Genomic DNA, 15,626 nt, shown 5'->3' with positions numbered 1-15,626 from the left:
TCACACTATATACACACTCAGTCACAATACTATATATTCACACTATATACACACTCAGTCACAACACTATATATTCACACTATATACACACTCACTCACAATACTATATATTCACACTATATACACACTCAGTCACAATACTATATATTCACACTATATACATACTCAGTCACAATACTATATATTCACACTATAGTATATACACACTCAGTTATGATACTATATATACACACTCAGTCACAATACTATATATTCACACTATATACACACTCAGTCACAATACTATATATTCACACTATATACACACTCAGTCACAATACTATATATTCACACTATATACACACTCAGTCACAACACTATATATTCACACTATATACACACTCACTCACAACACGTTATATGAACATTAAATTGCCAAAACATTTAAAATATTCCATTGTCTCTGTCAGGTCCAAACTGAGTAGTGATCAATAGAAAATAGGAAATGACTATGAAATAATCAAATATTTCAGTTGTGTATGTGTTCCCCATACTGTACTGTCTTTAGTCATCCTATTTAGCTAGCCTGTCTAAGTATACTGCAGAACCGTCTGAACAAATCGTTTAACTAGTTCTTCAGAGTATATGAGGTCCACTTTCACCAACTGTCTCTGTCCCTCTCGTAGTTGTGTTGTGTACATTCCTCTGTCATGTGGTCTGTGTGTATCTAACCTAACGTAGCAGGTGTAAAAGTGTATCCACCCGTCCAGAGATCTGTATATAGTGACAAGATGCTCATGTCTATGCCCCTAACAATGGGAGTCGTTGTCCTGTGTGAGCGATATTCAGACCACCTCCAGATACATTAGAAAGCTGTTATTGTGATATGAAGATGCAGAATTCTGCCTCTGATATTCTTCTGCTGCTCTGTCTGTCTGTCTGCCTGTCTGCCTGCCCCCCCCCCCCCCCCCCCCTGCCGGCTCCTGCCGCCGCCGCCTCTGCCTGTCTGTCTGTCTGTCTGTCTGTCTGTCTGTCTGGGGAGAGGTCACTAAGGGTCAAGGTGCTGAACCTCTGGGCTGAGCTGATGTCTGGTGTCACTGATGGAATCACTAATGATCAATAACCCCTTGACCACTGTGAAATAAAAAACTGGAGGGGAAATCACACAAGACTGAGTTTATCAAAAGCATTCAGTGATTACATGGCAGTTTAGAGAGCAACAGGTCTTTATCTGGAAAGGGTAAATAACATAACAACAAAACATTATCTGAACTCACATCAACTATCCACTGAGTGTACAAAACATTAGAAACATCTTCCTAATATTGCGTTGCACCCCAACCTTTTGCCCTCAGAACAGCCTCAATTTGTCAGGGCATGGACTCTACAAGGTGTCAAAAACATTCCACAGGGAAGCTGGCCCATGTTGACTCCAATGCTTCCCACAGTTATGTCAAGTTGGCTGGATGTCCTTTGGGTGGAGGACATTCTTGATACACACGGCAATCTGTTGAGCGTAAAATACCCAGCAGCGTTGCAGTTCTTGACACACTCAAACCGGGTTTGCCTGGCCCCAACTTCCATATCCTGTTCAAAGACACTTAAATCTGTTGTCTTGCCGATTCACCCTCTGAATGGAACACATACACAATCCATGTGTCAATTATCTCAAGCCTTAAAAATCATTTTTTTAAACCTGTCTCCTCCCCTTCAGCTACACTGATTAAAGTGGATTTAACATGTGCCATCAATAACGCTTCATAGCTTTCACCCAGATTCAACTGGTCAGTCTATGTCTGGGAAAGAGCAGGTGTTCTTAATGTTTTGTATACTCAGTGTAGAATTAACACTTGTCAACAATAACTTTAATGTCATTGATATAATACAATACAATATTCATTTACGTTACTTATTGATTGATTGATTTGTACAACACCATCTATTGTATATCAGACCTGCACTAAGTACTATACTTTCTCTGTAACCCACAGATAAGAGAAAAACATCATTATCTCTTCATATTACTACCAACATCATAACAATAATCTACATACTAATCAATATCATAACATTTATAATCAATAACATCATTATCTCTATACTACTAACATCATAACAATAATCTACATAATAATCAATTTTATAACATTTATAGTCAATAACATCATTATCTCTATTCTACTAACAACATAACAATAATCTACATCATAATCAATATCATAACATTTACAATCAATAACATCATGAGAGGTAAACAACACAACAATCCCCAAAAATACAACACAAAATGACTTGAGAAAAAAGTTGATCCCTTGATTTAAGAATGAACAGATGATTATAATAATACATGGACTAATAATGGAAACACTTCAAGATAAAGAATCTAAGAGAAACACTAAATAAGATAAAGACATAAAGACAAAAGCTAAAAGCAGCAATACATTCTGGAACACAAAACAGACGTAATTGAGCTACTCTCTAAAAATAATTAAAACCCCATGTTACCAAAACCCCATGTTACCCAAAACCCCATGTTACCAAAACCCCATGTTACCCAAAACCCCATGTTACCCAAACCCCATGTTACCCAAAACCCCATGTTACCAAAACCCCCATGTTACCCAAAACCCCATGTTACCAAAACCCCATGTTACCAAAACCCCATGTTACCCAAAACCCCATGTTACCCAAAACCCCATGTTACCAAAAACCCCATGTTACCCAAAACCCCATGTTACCAAAACCCCATGTTACCCAAAACCCCATGTTACCCAAAACCCCATGTTACCCAAAACCCCATGTTACCCAAAACCCCATGTTACCCAAAACCCCATGTTACCAAAAACCCCATGTTACCAAAAACCCCATGTTACCAAAAACCCCATGTTACCCAAAACCCCATGTTACCCAAAACCCATGTTACCCAAAACCCCATGTTACCCAAAACCCCATGTTACCCAAAACCCCAAGTTACCAAAACCCCATGTTACCAAAACCCCATGTTACCCAAAACCCCATGTTACCAAAAACCCCATGTTACCAAAACCCCATGTTACCCAAAACCCCATGTTACCAAAACCCCATGTTACCCAAAACCCCATGTTACCCAAAACCCCATGTTACCCAACCCCATGTTACCCAAAACCCCATGTTACCAAAACCCCATGTTACCCAAAACCCCATGTTACCCAAAACCCCATGTTACCCAAAATCCTATGTTACCAAAACCTCATGTTACCCAAAACCCCATGTTGCCCAAAACCCCATGTTACCCAAAACCCCATGTTACCAAAACCCCATGTTACCAAAACCCTATATTACCAAAACCCCATGTTACCAAAACCCCATGTTACCAAAACCCCATGTTTCCCAAAACCCCATGTTCCCCTGGTATCAAAAAACGAACTAAAAGGAATCATGGTGGTTGCAGTCACTCCTTTTAGATTTCTTCCAAGGTTCTAGAAAGATAAACTAATTCTGAACTTGTTATTAAAATTAGAACAACTTAAGGTTTGTCCCCACATTTTAAACACCAGTCCACTGCTGACCATAGATTTAAAACACAAAACTGACCTAAGATCAGCATGTAGGGTCAGCATCATTCTACTCCTACTCAGTCCCCTGGGCTGCTCTCTCCTCTCCCGGTCCAGCTTCAGCTCTGGAGCTCAGAGAGACCATCTCCATGGCATTGGCATCAACATAAAGATCCATGCTGCTCACCCTGTTCACTCTCTTCTGCCTCCTGGTGGTCTAGGGAGACACAGCACCAAGAGTCAGACATTTCAAATCAAATCAAATGTATTTGTCCCAGATTTGCAGGTGTTATCGAAGGTGCAGCGAAATGCTTGTATTTCTAGCTCCAACAGTGCAGTAATACCTAGCAACAAAATAAATACACACATAATCCAGAAAAATACAATAAATTAATAAAAAATAAATATCAGAATGATCAATGTCAGAGTCTGGAATATAAATACAGTGAGGGAAAACATATTTGATCCCCTGCTGATTTTGTACGTTTGTTCACTGACAAAGACATGATCAGTCTATATTTTTAATGGTAGGTTTATTTGAACAGTGAGAGACAGAATAACAACAATAATACTTATTTCCCTCATTAAAATGCAAATCAATTTATAACATTTTTTGGCATGCGTTTTTCTGGATTTTGTTGTTGTTATTCTGTCTCTCACTGTTCAAATAAACCTACTATACAAATTATAGACTGATCATTTCTTTGTCAGTGGGCAAACGTACAAAATCAGCAGGGGATCAAATACTTTTTTCCCCTCACTGTATATATATCCTGTAAATATGTGTTCCTAATGTTTGGTATACTCAGTGTATACAGTGGATATAAAAAGTCTCCCCTGTTAAAATGGCAGGTTTTTGTCATGTAAAAGAATGAGACAAAGATAAATCATGTCAGAACTCTTTCCACTGTTAATGTGACCTATAACGTGAACAATTCAATTGAAAAACAAACTGAAATTTTTGAGGGGAAAAAATACCACATAAAGAAAAACTCACAATTACCTGGTTGCATAAGTGTGCACACCCTTAAACTAATACTTTGTTGAAGCACCTTTTGATTTTATTACAGCACTCAGCCTTTTTGGGTCGGAGTCTATTGGCATGGCACATCTTGACGTGGCAATATTTGCCCACTCTTCTTTGCAAAAGCGCTCCAAATCTGTCAGATTGCGAGGACATCTCCTGTGCACAGCCCTCTTCAGATCACCCCAGAGATGTTCAATTGGATTCAGGTCTGGGCTCTGGCTGGGCCATTCCAAAACGTCAATTTTCTTCTGGTGAAGCCATGCTTTTGTGGATTTGGATGTGTGCTTTGGGTCGTTGTCGTGCTGAAAGGCGAACTTCCTCTTCAGCTTCAGCTTTCTAACGGACGCCTGAAGATTTTGTGCCAAAATTGCCTGGTATTTGGAACTGTTCATAATTCCCTCCACCCTGACTAAGGCCCCAGTTCCAGCTGAAGAAAAACAGCCCCAAAGCATGATGCTGCCACCACCATGCTTCACTGTGGGTATGGTGTTCTTTGGGTGATGTGCAGTGTTGTTTTGGCGCCAAACATACCTTTTGGAATTATGGCCAAAAAGTTCAACCTTGGTTTCATCAGACCATAACACATTTTCCCACGTGTTTTTGGGGGACTTGATATTTGTTTTTGCAAACTTCAGCCGGGCTTGGATGATTTTCTTTGTAAGAAAAGGCTTCCGTCTTGCCACCCTACCCCATAGCCCATTCATATGAAGAATACGGGAGATTGTTGTCACATGTAGCACACAGCCAGTACTTGCCAGAAATTCCTGCAGTTCCTTTAATGTTGCTGTAGGCCTCTTGGAAGCCTCCCTGACCAGTTCCTTTAATGTTGCTGTAGGCCTCTTGGAAGCCTCCCTGACCAGTTCCTTTAATGTTGCTGTAGGCCTCTTGGAAGCCTCCCTGACCAGTTCCTTTAATGTTGCTGTAGGCCTCTTGGAAGCTTCCCTGACCAGTTCCTTTAATGTTGCTGTAGGCCTCTTGGAAGCCTCCCTGACCAGTTCCTTTAATGTTGCTGTAGGCCTCTTGGAAGCCTCCCTGACCAGTTTTCTTCTCGTCTTTTCATACATTTTGGAGGGACGTCCAGTTCTTGTTAATGTCTCTGTTGTGCCATATTCTCTCCACTTGATGATGACGGTCTTCACTGTGTTTCATGGTAATGTAATGCTTTGGAAATTATTTTGTACCCTTCTCCTGACTGATATCTTTCAACAATGAGATCCCTCTGATGCTTTGGAAGCTCTCTGCGGACCATGGCTTTTGCTCTGAGATGCAACTAAGAAAATGTCAGGAAAATCCTACTAGAACAGCTGAACTTTATTTGTGATTAATCAGAGTCACTTTAAAATGATGGCAGGTGTGTAATGACTTCTATTTAACATGAGTTTGAATGTGATTGGTTAATTCTGAACACAGCCACATCCCCAGTTAGAAGAGGGTGTGCACACTTATGCAACCAGGTTATTGTAAGGTTTTATTTTTCATTTTTCCCCCTCGAAGATTTCAGTTTGTTTTTCAATTGAATTGTTCACGTTACAGGTCACATTAACAGTGGAAAAAGTTCTGACATGATTTATCTTTGTCTCATTATTTTACATCACAAAAACCTGGCATTTTAGCAGGGGAGACTTTTTATATCCACTGTATACACATATAATGGTGTGTAAAGACAGTATAGACAGTATGTGGATATAAAAAGTGTGTACAGCAGTATTTATATAGGATGAGCCCTGACTAGAATACAGGATATACAGTGCTTTCGGAAAGTACTAAGACCCCTTGACTTGTTCCACATTTTGTTACGTAACAGCCTTGTTCTAAAATTGATTACATTTATTTGTTTCCCTCATCAATCTACACACAATACCCCATAATAACAGCAAAAACTGATTTTTAGACATTTTAGCAAATGTATGAAAATAAGAAACGGAAATATCACATTTACATAAGTATTTAGACCCGTTACTCAGTACTTTGTTGAAGCACCTTTGGCAGCGATTACAGCCTTGAGTCTGACGCTACAAGCTTGGCACACCTGTATTTGAGGAGTTTCTCCCATTCATCTCTGCAGATCCTCTCAAGCTCTGTCAGGTTGGATGGGGAGCGTCACTGCACAGCTATTTTCAGGTCTCTCCAGAGATGTTCGATCCGGTTTAAGTCCGGGCTCTGGCTGGGCCACTCAAGGACATTCAGAGACTTTCATGAAGGATCTCTCTGTACTTTGCTCTGTTCATCTTTCCCTCGATCCTGACTAGTCTCCCAGTCCCTGCCACTGAAAAACATCCCCACAGCATGATGCTGCCACCACCATGCTTCACTGTAGGGATGGTGCCAGGTTTCCTCCAGACGTGACGCTTGGCATTCAGGCCAAAGAGTTCAATCTTGGTTTCATCAGACCAGAGAATCTTGTTTCTCATGGTCTGAGGTCTTTAGGTGTCTTTTGGAAAACTCCAAACGGGCTGTCATGTGCCTTTTACTGTGGAGTGGCTTCCTTCTGTCCACTCTACCATAAAGGCCTGATTGGTGGAGTGCTGCAGAGTTGGTTGTCCTTCTGGAAGATTCTCCCATCTCCGCAGAGGAACTCTGGAGCTCTGTCAGCATGACCATCGGGTTCTTAGTCACCTCCCTGACCAAGGCCCTTCTCCCCCGATTGCTCAGTTTGGCCAGGTGACCAGCTCTAGGAAGAGTCTTGGTGGTTCCAAACTTCTTGCATTTAAGAATGATGGAGGCCACTGTGTTGACCTTCAATGCTGCAGATGTTTTGGTACCCTTCCCCCAGATCTGTGCCTCTTGCCTCGACACAATCCTGTCTCGGAGCTCACAACAATTCCTTCGACCTCATGGCTTGGTTTTTGCGCTGACATTCACTGTCAACTGTGGGACCTTATATAGACAGGTGTGTGCCTTTCCAAATCATGTCCAATAAATTGAATTTACCACAGGTGGACTCCAATAAAGTTGTAGAAACATCTCAAGGATGATCAATGGAAACAGGATGCACCGGAGCTCAATTTCGAGGGTCTGAATACTTATGTAAACAAGGTATTTCTTTTTTTCCCCTTTTCAATACATTTGCAAACATTCAAAAACCTGTTGTCACTGTCATTATGTGGTATTGTGTGTAGATTGATGAGGAAAAAAATAGATTTAATCAATTTTAGAATAAGGCTGTAACGTAACAAAATGTGTACAAAATTCAAGGGCTCTGAATACTTCCCGAATGCACTGTCCATATAAAGTGGGTAAAACAGTTTGTAAACATTATTAAAGGGACCAGTGTTCCATGACTATGTACATAGGGAAGCAGTCTCTAAGGTGCAGGGTTGAGTACCGAGTGGTAGCCAGCTAGTAACAGTCACTAAAGTTCAGGGCAGGGTACTGGGCGGAGGCCGGCTAGTGGTGACTGTTTAAGAGTCTGATGGCCTGGAGATAGAAGCTGTCGCAGTCTCTCTGTCCCAGTTTTCATGCACCTACACTGTCTCCTCCTTCTAAATGGTAGTGGGGTGAACAGGCTGTGGCTCGGGTGGCTGAGGTCCTTGATGATCTTCCTGGCTTTCCTGTGTCACCGGGTGCTGTAGATGTCCTGGAGGGCAGGCAGTGTGCCCCTGGTGATGTGTTGGGCTGATCGCGCCACCCTCTGGAGAGCCCTGAGGATGCAGTCTGTGCAGTTGCATACCAGGCGGTGATACAGCTCGACAAGATGCTCTCAGTGGTGCATCTGTAGAAGTTCATGAGGATCTTAGGGGCCAAACCGAATTTCTTCAGCCTCCTGAGGTTGAAGAGGTGCTGTTGCGCCTTCTTCACCACACTGTCTGTGTGAAGGGACCACTTCAGGTTGTCAGTGATGGGCACGCCGAGGAACTTGAAGCTTTTTCACCCTCTCCGCTGTGGCCCCGTTGATGTGGATGGGGCGTGCTCCCTCTGCTGTCTCCTGAAGTCCACGATCAACTCCTTCATTTTGTTGACGTTGAGCGAGAGGTTATTTTCCTGGCACCACTCCGCCAGGGCTCTCACCCTCCTCCCTGTAGGCTGTCTCGTTGTTGTTGTTAATCAGGCCTACCACTGTTGTGTCATCAGCAAACTTGATGATTGAGTTGGAGACGTGCGTGACCACGCAGTCACGGTAAACAGGAGTACAGGAAGGGGCTGAGCACGCACCCCTATGGGCCCCTGTGTTGAGGATCAGGGTGGCAGAGGTGTTGCTGCCTACCTTCACCACACGCGTCGGTGGCACTGTGTTATCCTCAATGCGGGAGAAGAAGGTGTTTATCTTGTCCGGGAGCGAGGCGTCGGTGTCCCATACGTGGCTAGCTTTCCCTTTATAATCTGGGATTGTCTGGAGTCCCTGCCACATACGTCTCGTGTATGAGCCGTTGAATTGCTCATACTTTGTCCCTGTACTGTCGTTGTGCCTGTTTGATACACATCCATGTTCACAGTCACCTTGCCACTGGTGTCTCTCTCTCTCTCTCTCTGTCCGTGTCGCTCCACCTCTCGTTCTCTCCCCCTCTCGTTCTCTCCCTCTCTCGTTCTCTCCCCCTCGTTCTCTCTCCCCCTCTCGTTCTCTCCCCCTCTCGTTCTCTCCCCCTCGTTCTCTCCCCCTCTCATTCTCTCCCTCTCGTTCTCTCCCTCTCGTTCTCTCCCCTCTCGTTCTCTCCCTCGTTCTCTGTTCTCTCATAATCAGTACATTACTGAGATAGTGCAACACAAGCCAAAGATACACATCTGGTTAATCACACACCTTAAAACACAGATATAGACCAATGTAGAATCTGAACCCTGCTCAAAGACACAAACATTTAAATGACTTGTAACGTCTGGGTTAATGTCTTTACCTTGTAGTACAGGTAGATGGTGGTGATGGCTGTCAGTAGGATCAGCAGCACTACAACATGTCTGATGATGAAGGCTGGCAGAGGAGAGGCTGCAAACAGAAACACCTTTGATGAGGGGACTGGTCATCATCACATAGATCTGTGGGAAATCTGTCAATGACAAAGTTAGAAGTCTGGTTCATGTTCAGTTACCTGTGACGGTGAGGGTGAGGAGCTCACACTCAGAGGAGACGTTATGAGAGAAAACATAATTGTCATAAACACAGCTGTAGTTCCCTTGGTGGGAGTCATCTGCAGCAGGGAAGAGGAAGGCAGCAGAGTGATTGACAGCTGGCTGGGTCTGGGTTCTGTTGGAGCCGGTGAACGTGAGGAGGAAGGAGCCTCCTGGGTACTGTGGCTGAGTGGAGCAGGTGATGGTGAAGCTGTAGCCCCTAAAACACTTCGGCCCCTGGTGGCCCCTGGAGATCCCCTCCCATTGAGTCAGTCAGGAAGATATCAGGCTGGACCAGGAGATCTGTAACAATAAAAGAGAACAAGAAAAACCTCTTCAACTAGTTTCCTATAGATATGACAATAACATCAGCATGTAACAGTGCTAGCCACCCTCCCCTCACAGGGCAACATGAGTAGTGGGCCTACAGTCACTGAGACAACATATGTTGATATCAGGCTGAAGCAGGACATCTGGAACAAGAGGAGAGAAAAAGAAAACGTAGCTCCTCAACTACTTTCCTCATTTAGATATGACAATAACATGACATGTGACAGTGGTAGTGAGTAGAGACGTTCACTGAGATAACACTCAAATACAAAGCATTCTGGGATATTTAAGTTGTATTTGATTCCTACTTGACTGAGTGATCTATTTTGCAATGCAGATTTACAAGCTAAACAGTCATCATGAGAGGTGCAGAAGGAAGTTGAATGAATAAATGGAATCAGTGGAATATAATGATCATGTATTGATATTTCCTGAGCAGATCACTTATGAGTCACTGTGGATCTCTGTGGACTAGGAAGGAGATATAATAAATGGACATGCTTGCTTCAATTTTGACTCTCTACGCGCTTCAGCGGTCCGTTCTGTGAGCTTGTGAGGCCTACCACTTCACGGCTGAGCCAATGTTGCTCCTAGAGCGTGCCACGTTGAAAGTCACTGAGCTCTTCAGTAAGGCCACACAAGCTACTACCAATGGTGGTCTGTGGATTGTATGGATTTGTGTGCTCGATCCTATACACCTGTCAGCAACAGATATGGCTGACATAGCTGAATCCACTAATGTCCCCACACTTTTGGCCATAAAGTGTATCTTGTTATTACCTGAGCAGATCACTGTGAGTCCAGGACGGAAATGATACAATCTCCCACACTGCCTCAGTGAAGACTCAGACCCAGAACAGCCAACACCAAACCCTCTAGTGGTGTTTCCAAGTAGAACTGAAACAGTGGAGCCACAACCCAGCTGTCTACACACTACTGGAGCTACAGCCTCCTTGTTCCAGCCTGCAGCTCCCACAGTCCTCCACTCTCCCTCGTCGTACCACTCCACTCCACCAGCACAGCGACTGCCTCCTCCCACCAGCCTCACATCATCAGGCTCTGAGAAAAGAAGAGAGAGAGACAGTAACCTTACTATTTTCTCACTAAAACACACCTATATTGCCTCTCATATTCTTCACTCCAGGTGAGAAACAATGTTGATTGAGTGACAAACTGTTTCTTACCTGAGCAGGTGAGTCCAACAGCATTACCAGGTAGGCAGGTGTTGTTTTTTCTGTCTGAGGTGTCACAGCCAGGAGAAGGGACTCATTGCCTTTACACTGGAACTCTTTATCCCAGGTCTGACCCTCACCTTCTCCATAGAGCCCCCCCTGTAGAGCTGCAGGAGCCCCACAGCCAAGCTCCCCACAGACTACCTCTGCATCCTGCTGGTCAAAGTCAGCTTCACACACTGAGGCCCAGGACTGATTGGACTTCACCTCCACTCTCCCAGAGCAGAGGCCATCTCCATCCACAAGCTGCACAGACTCTGGAGAAAAAGAGTTGGTTGAACATTCAATCAGTTTTGTTGATGACACTGTCAAGGACTAAACACAAATATGTTGGATAAAAGATTGTAGGTTGCTATGTTTGATACTGTAAGAGGTAGAAATGGGTTCTTAGTCACTCAGGACAGGGTTGGGAATAATGCAGGCAGGAGACAGGAATAAGTTCACTTCACTTTATAGAAAATAAACAGCTGGACATCCATCAGGCAGCTTCACTTCAGTAACATCTGAACTACAATGATCTGCCCATGCACATCTCCCATAAACGAATATGACAAACACAAATATAATGTTTAAATACATCTAACATCTCTCCCTCTCTTTAAATGAAATGAAAAAAACATAAAACATGATATATGCTAATCTTGTATAATGTACAAATCAAATCTCTCAATATTACCAGTGTCTTACCTGAACAGATCACATGATGATAATATCCACCATTACAGAAACCAGGTCCTCTTCCTAAGATGTGACACTCTCTAATAGTAGACTCATCTCCACTGCATGTACTCAATAGTGTGGCTCCTCTTCCCTCTTCAACCAGAGGTCCTCTAGATTCAGCTACAGCATTCCCACAGCCCAGCTCTCTACACACAACCTTAGCCCTCTATCATGCTCCACCACTCAATACATAGACCGGACCACTCTCCTCTGTAGAAGACTTCCACTCTCCCAGAACAGGAACTGGTCCCATTCACCAGTCTGACTGAGAGTTCAGCTGTAAACAGCAGAGAGGAAAACACAGTGGTGAGGACAGATGATGACAGGGCTTCTGTTATTCTAACAGCAGTAATGCTTTGTGGTTGACAAGTATTAGTAGTGCCATAAAACAGTACTTGTTATTGGGTTTTAGAATGGTGTGTATGGACACATGACTTTCTCCATGTGGGATAACAAAGTTGACTAATATTGAACTGCTATAATCACTGTAGATTTATACTCTACCTACCTGGTGGACTGATGCTTTGAGCCTGGATATCTGAGAGGGGAGAGAGAGAGAGAGAGAGAGAGAGAGAGAGAGAGAGAGAGACAGATGAGAGAGAGAGGCAGAGGTTAAATGAACATCAACATTACCTTTCATGATGTGCTGGGGAAGATAGGCTTATCGTTGGTATGATGCAACAACACCCGTGTGTACACACACTATATATGGAAATGTGTAACACTCTTTCCAGATTAGTTTATATCTAATTTATTACTTTTTTTTGTCTGTTGTTTAAGAGGTCAGGGTCAAGCTGAGTGGAAGAGTAGAAAAGGTTACTGGTTATGATGACATCACTGGTGAGAATTCAGTGATGAAAAGATATTCAGCTGACTGCATGTTAATCTGTCAGCCCTATCTCTTTGAAATCTCCCTCTCTCTCCTCTCCCTTCTCTCTCCTCTCTATCTCCCTCCGCCTCCTCTGCCCCCCTCCATCCTCTCTCCACCACTCTCTCCTCTGCCCTCCCCACCCCCTCCTCTCTGTCCTCTCTCTCTCTCTTCCTGAGCATATAGCATCAGGCCTGTTGAGCTTGACTCAACAGTGGAAACCATGGGTTTCCATGGTTGAGCAACCGAACAAAAGCCTAAGTTCACCATGCGCAATGCCAAGCATCGGCTGGAGTGGTGTAAAGCCCGCCGCCATTGGACTCTGGAGCATTGAAAACGCATTCTCTGGAGTGATGAATCACGCTTCACCATCTGGCAGTCCAAAGGAAAAAATCCACGCAGCAATGTATATTTACCATTACCTCACTAATGCTCTTGTGGCTGAATGGAAGCAGGTCCCCAAAGCAATGTTCCAACATCTAGTGGAAAGCCTTCCCAGAAGAGTGGAGGCTGTCATAGCAGCAAAGGGGGGACCAACTTCATACTAATGGTCATGACTTTGGAATGAGATGTTTGACAAGCAGGTGTCCACATACTTTTGGTCATTTAGTGTACATTCCCTTTCCATGGAAATGTGTAACTCTCTTTGCAGATGAGTTTATATCTAATTTAATACCTTTGCTTTGTCTGTTTTTGAAATCATTCATTTCAGAGGTCAGAGGTCAAGCTGAGCCGGACCAAAAGTGGAAGAGTGGAAAAGGTTACTGGTTGTGATGACATCACTGGTTAGAAGTCAGTGATGAAAATATATTTAGTTGACTGCATGTTAGTCTGTTGATGTTAATTTAACCTCTCTCTCTCTCCCTCTCCCTCTCCCTCTCCCTCTCCCTCCCTCCCTCCTGTTGATCTTGACTCAGGTAACAGACCTCTAACTTCTACCCCCCCTACTCCTGCTCTAACATACAGTATCTCACAAAACTGAATACACCCCTCGCATTTTTGTAATCAATAACATCATTATCTATACACTACCAACAACATCATAACAATACTCTACATCATAATCAATATCATAACATGGATAATCAATAACATCATTATCTCTATACTACAAACAACATTATAACAATAATCTGACAGTTTGAACCAAGGAAGCCTTGTGGTAGACCAATGTGGTTGATTAACAGAGCATCTGAGTGTGTCCCAATAATATCTCCTTTCTCCTGAAGTGTGCACTTGTTCACTACTTCCCATAATCTAAAAGCATTGGATTGGTGGAGGCATGGACTAGTGGGAGTTTCCACCATATTTATAATGTTGATGTAACCCCTATCACCACAGGCTCAGATAAATCCATAGAGTAAAAATATGGTGAAAAGGTCCACTCAGTACATAATAAACCTGGTATGACTAAACTCGCTAAGGAAAAACCAAAGAGACCAGGGTTCTTACCTACAGATAGAATGTGTATATAAAAAGAATGAATAATGAATGATCCACTTGCAAACAATTGGCAATACACACAATACAATAATATTTTAAGATAACCTAAACCCGGGTGCTAAACTGAAAATGTTCGTTGGCGCCGTTGGAGCTATAAAAAACAAACAGTCTAACCCCACAGTTATCACGGTAGAAAGCCCTTGAAACCAACAGTTGACTATTTATAATCCAATAGGCAGAAAGTGCCCTGCATGCTTCCGGAAAACGATGTCCAGTGTCCCCGAAGCCCTTAAATGACCTCAGACTAAACTGTCCTCTCCAGCTCCCGATCCGACGAACCCAAGCAGCTCCCGAAGCCACTGCCAGTGGCACTGGAACCTTCGTCAATACAGCCAAGCAGCAAGCGAATTGAGACGACTCATTTCTAAAATATTCAACTATACATCTTATTTTGTTAAGGTAAGTAAAGTAGAGCGCAGTTAAAACCAATTCGGGGAAAAAAACGTACACAAAATGTTTTCCAACTTCACAAGCGCACCTCTCCCCTCTGTTCAACATTCCCAAGTTCTCTCACGTCACCCCGCTCCTCCGCACACTCCACTGGCTTCCAGTTGAAGCTCGCATCTGCTACAAGACCATGGTGCTTGCCTACGGAGCTGTGGAGGGGAACGGCACCTCCGTACCTTCAGGCTCTGATCAGTCCCTACACCCAAACGAGGGCATTGCGTTCATCCACATCTGGCCTGCTGGCCCCCCTACCTCTGCGGAAGCACAGCTCCCGCTCAGCCCAGTCAAAACTGTTCGTTGCTCTGGCACCCCAATGGTGGAACAAGCTCCCTCACGACGCCAGGACAGCGGAGTCACTCACCACCTTCCAGAGACACTTGAAACCCCACCTCTTTAAGGAATACCTGGGATAGGATAAAGTAATCCTTCTACCCCCAATTACCCCACCCCCCAAAAAATAAAATAAAACATATTGTAAAGTGGTTGTTCCACTGGCTATAAGGTGAATGCACCAATTTGTAAATCGATAAGAGCGTCTGCTAAATGACGTAGATGTAAATGTAAATGATGTCACCATAGTCTAGGACCGATAGGAACGTTGACTGAATTATCTGCTTTCTACTGTTTAGCGAGAGGCAGGACCTGTTTCTATAGAAGAAGCCCATTTCTATTCTCAACTTCTTAACTAACTCATCAATATGCTTTTTAAAAGACAGCTTTTCATCTATCCAGATTCCCAGATATTTATAAGCAGGGACACAATCAATATGGACACCATTCAAAGTACATTAAATCAGTTATTTTGATGTGCACTAGAGAACAACATATACTGAGTTTTCCCTGCATTCAATGCTCATTTCAGGTCAATAAAGTTTTTCTGTAATTCCATGAAGGCAGACTGTAGTTCAGATAGAGCCTGGTCAACCGTGGGGGAAATTGCATACACA

The 15,626-nt window shown here is 43.3% G+C and overlaps 1 protein-coding gene across 1 annotated transcript in view; it reads right to left on the bottom strand.

Moving 5' to 3' along the window:
• Positions 1-3,401: 3,401 nt before the first annotated feature.
• The window catches only part of LOC123485250 (deleted in malignant brain tumors 1 protein-like), a gene marked incomplete at its 5' end in the record, with an annotated part of 39,110 nt that continues 26,885 nt past the window's right edge, over positions 3,402-15,626 (bottom strand). The window contains one exon of the mRNA XM_045216183.1: positions 3,402-3,729. The remainder of the gene's footprint in view (positions 3,730-15,626) is intronic.

The sequence above is a fragment of the Coregonus clupeaformis genome, unplaced genomic scaffold (assembly GCF_020615455.1).
Source record: "Coregonus clupeaformis isolate EN_2021a unplaced genomic scaffold, ASM2061545v1 scaf0630, whole genome shotgun sequence".
NCBI lineage: Eukaryota > Metazoa > Chordata > Actinopteri > Salmoniformes > Salmonidae > Coregonus > Coregonus clupeaformis.
Note: the sequence above shows the minus strand (reverse complement) of the source record. Positions and strands in the feature narration are given on the sequence as shown.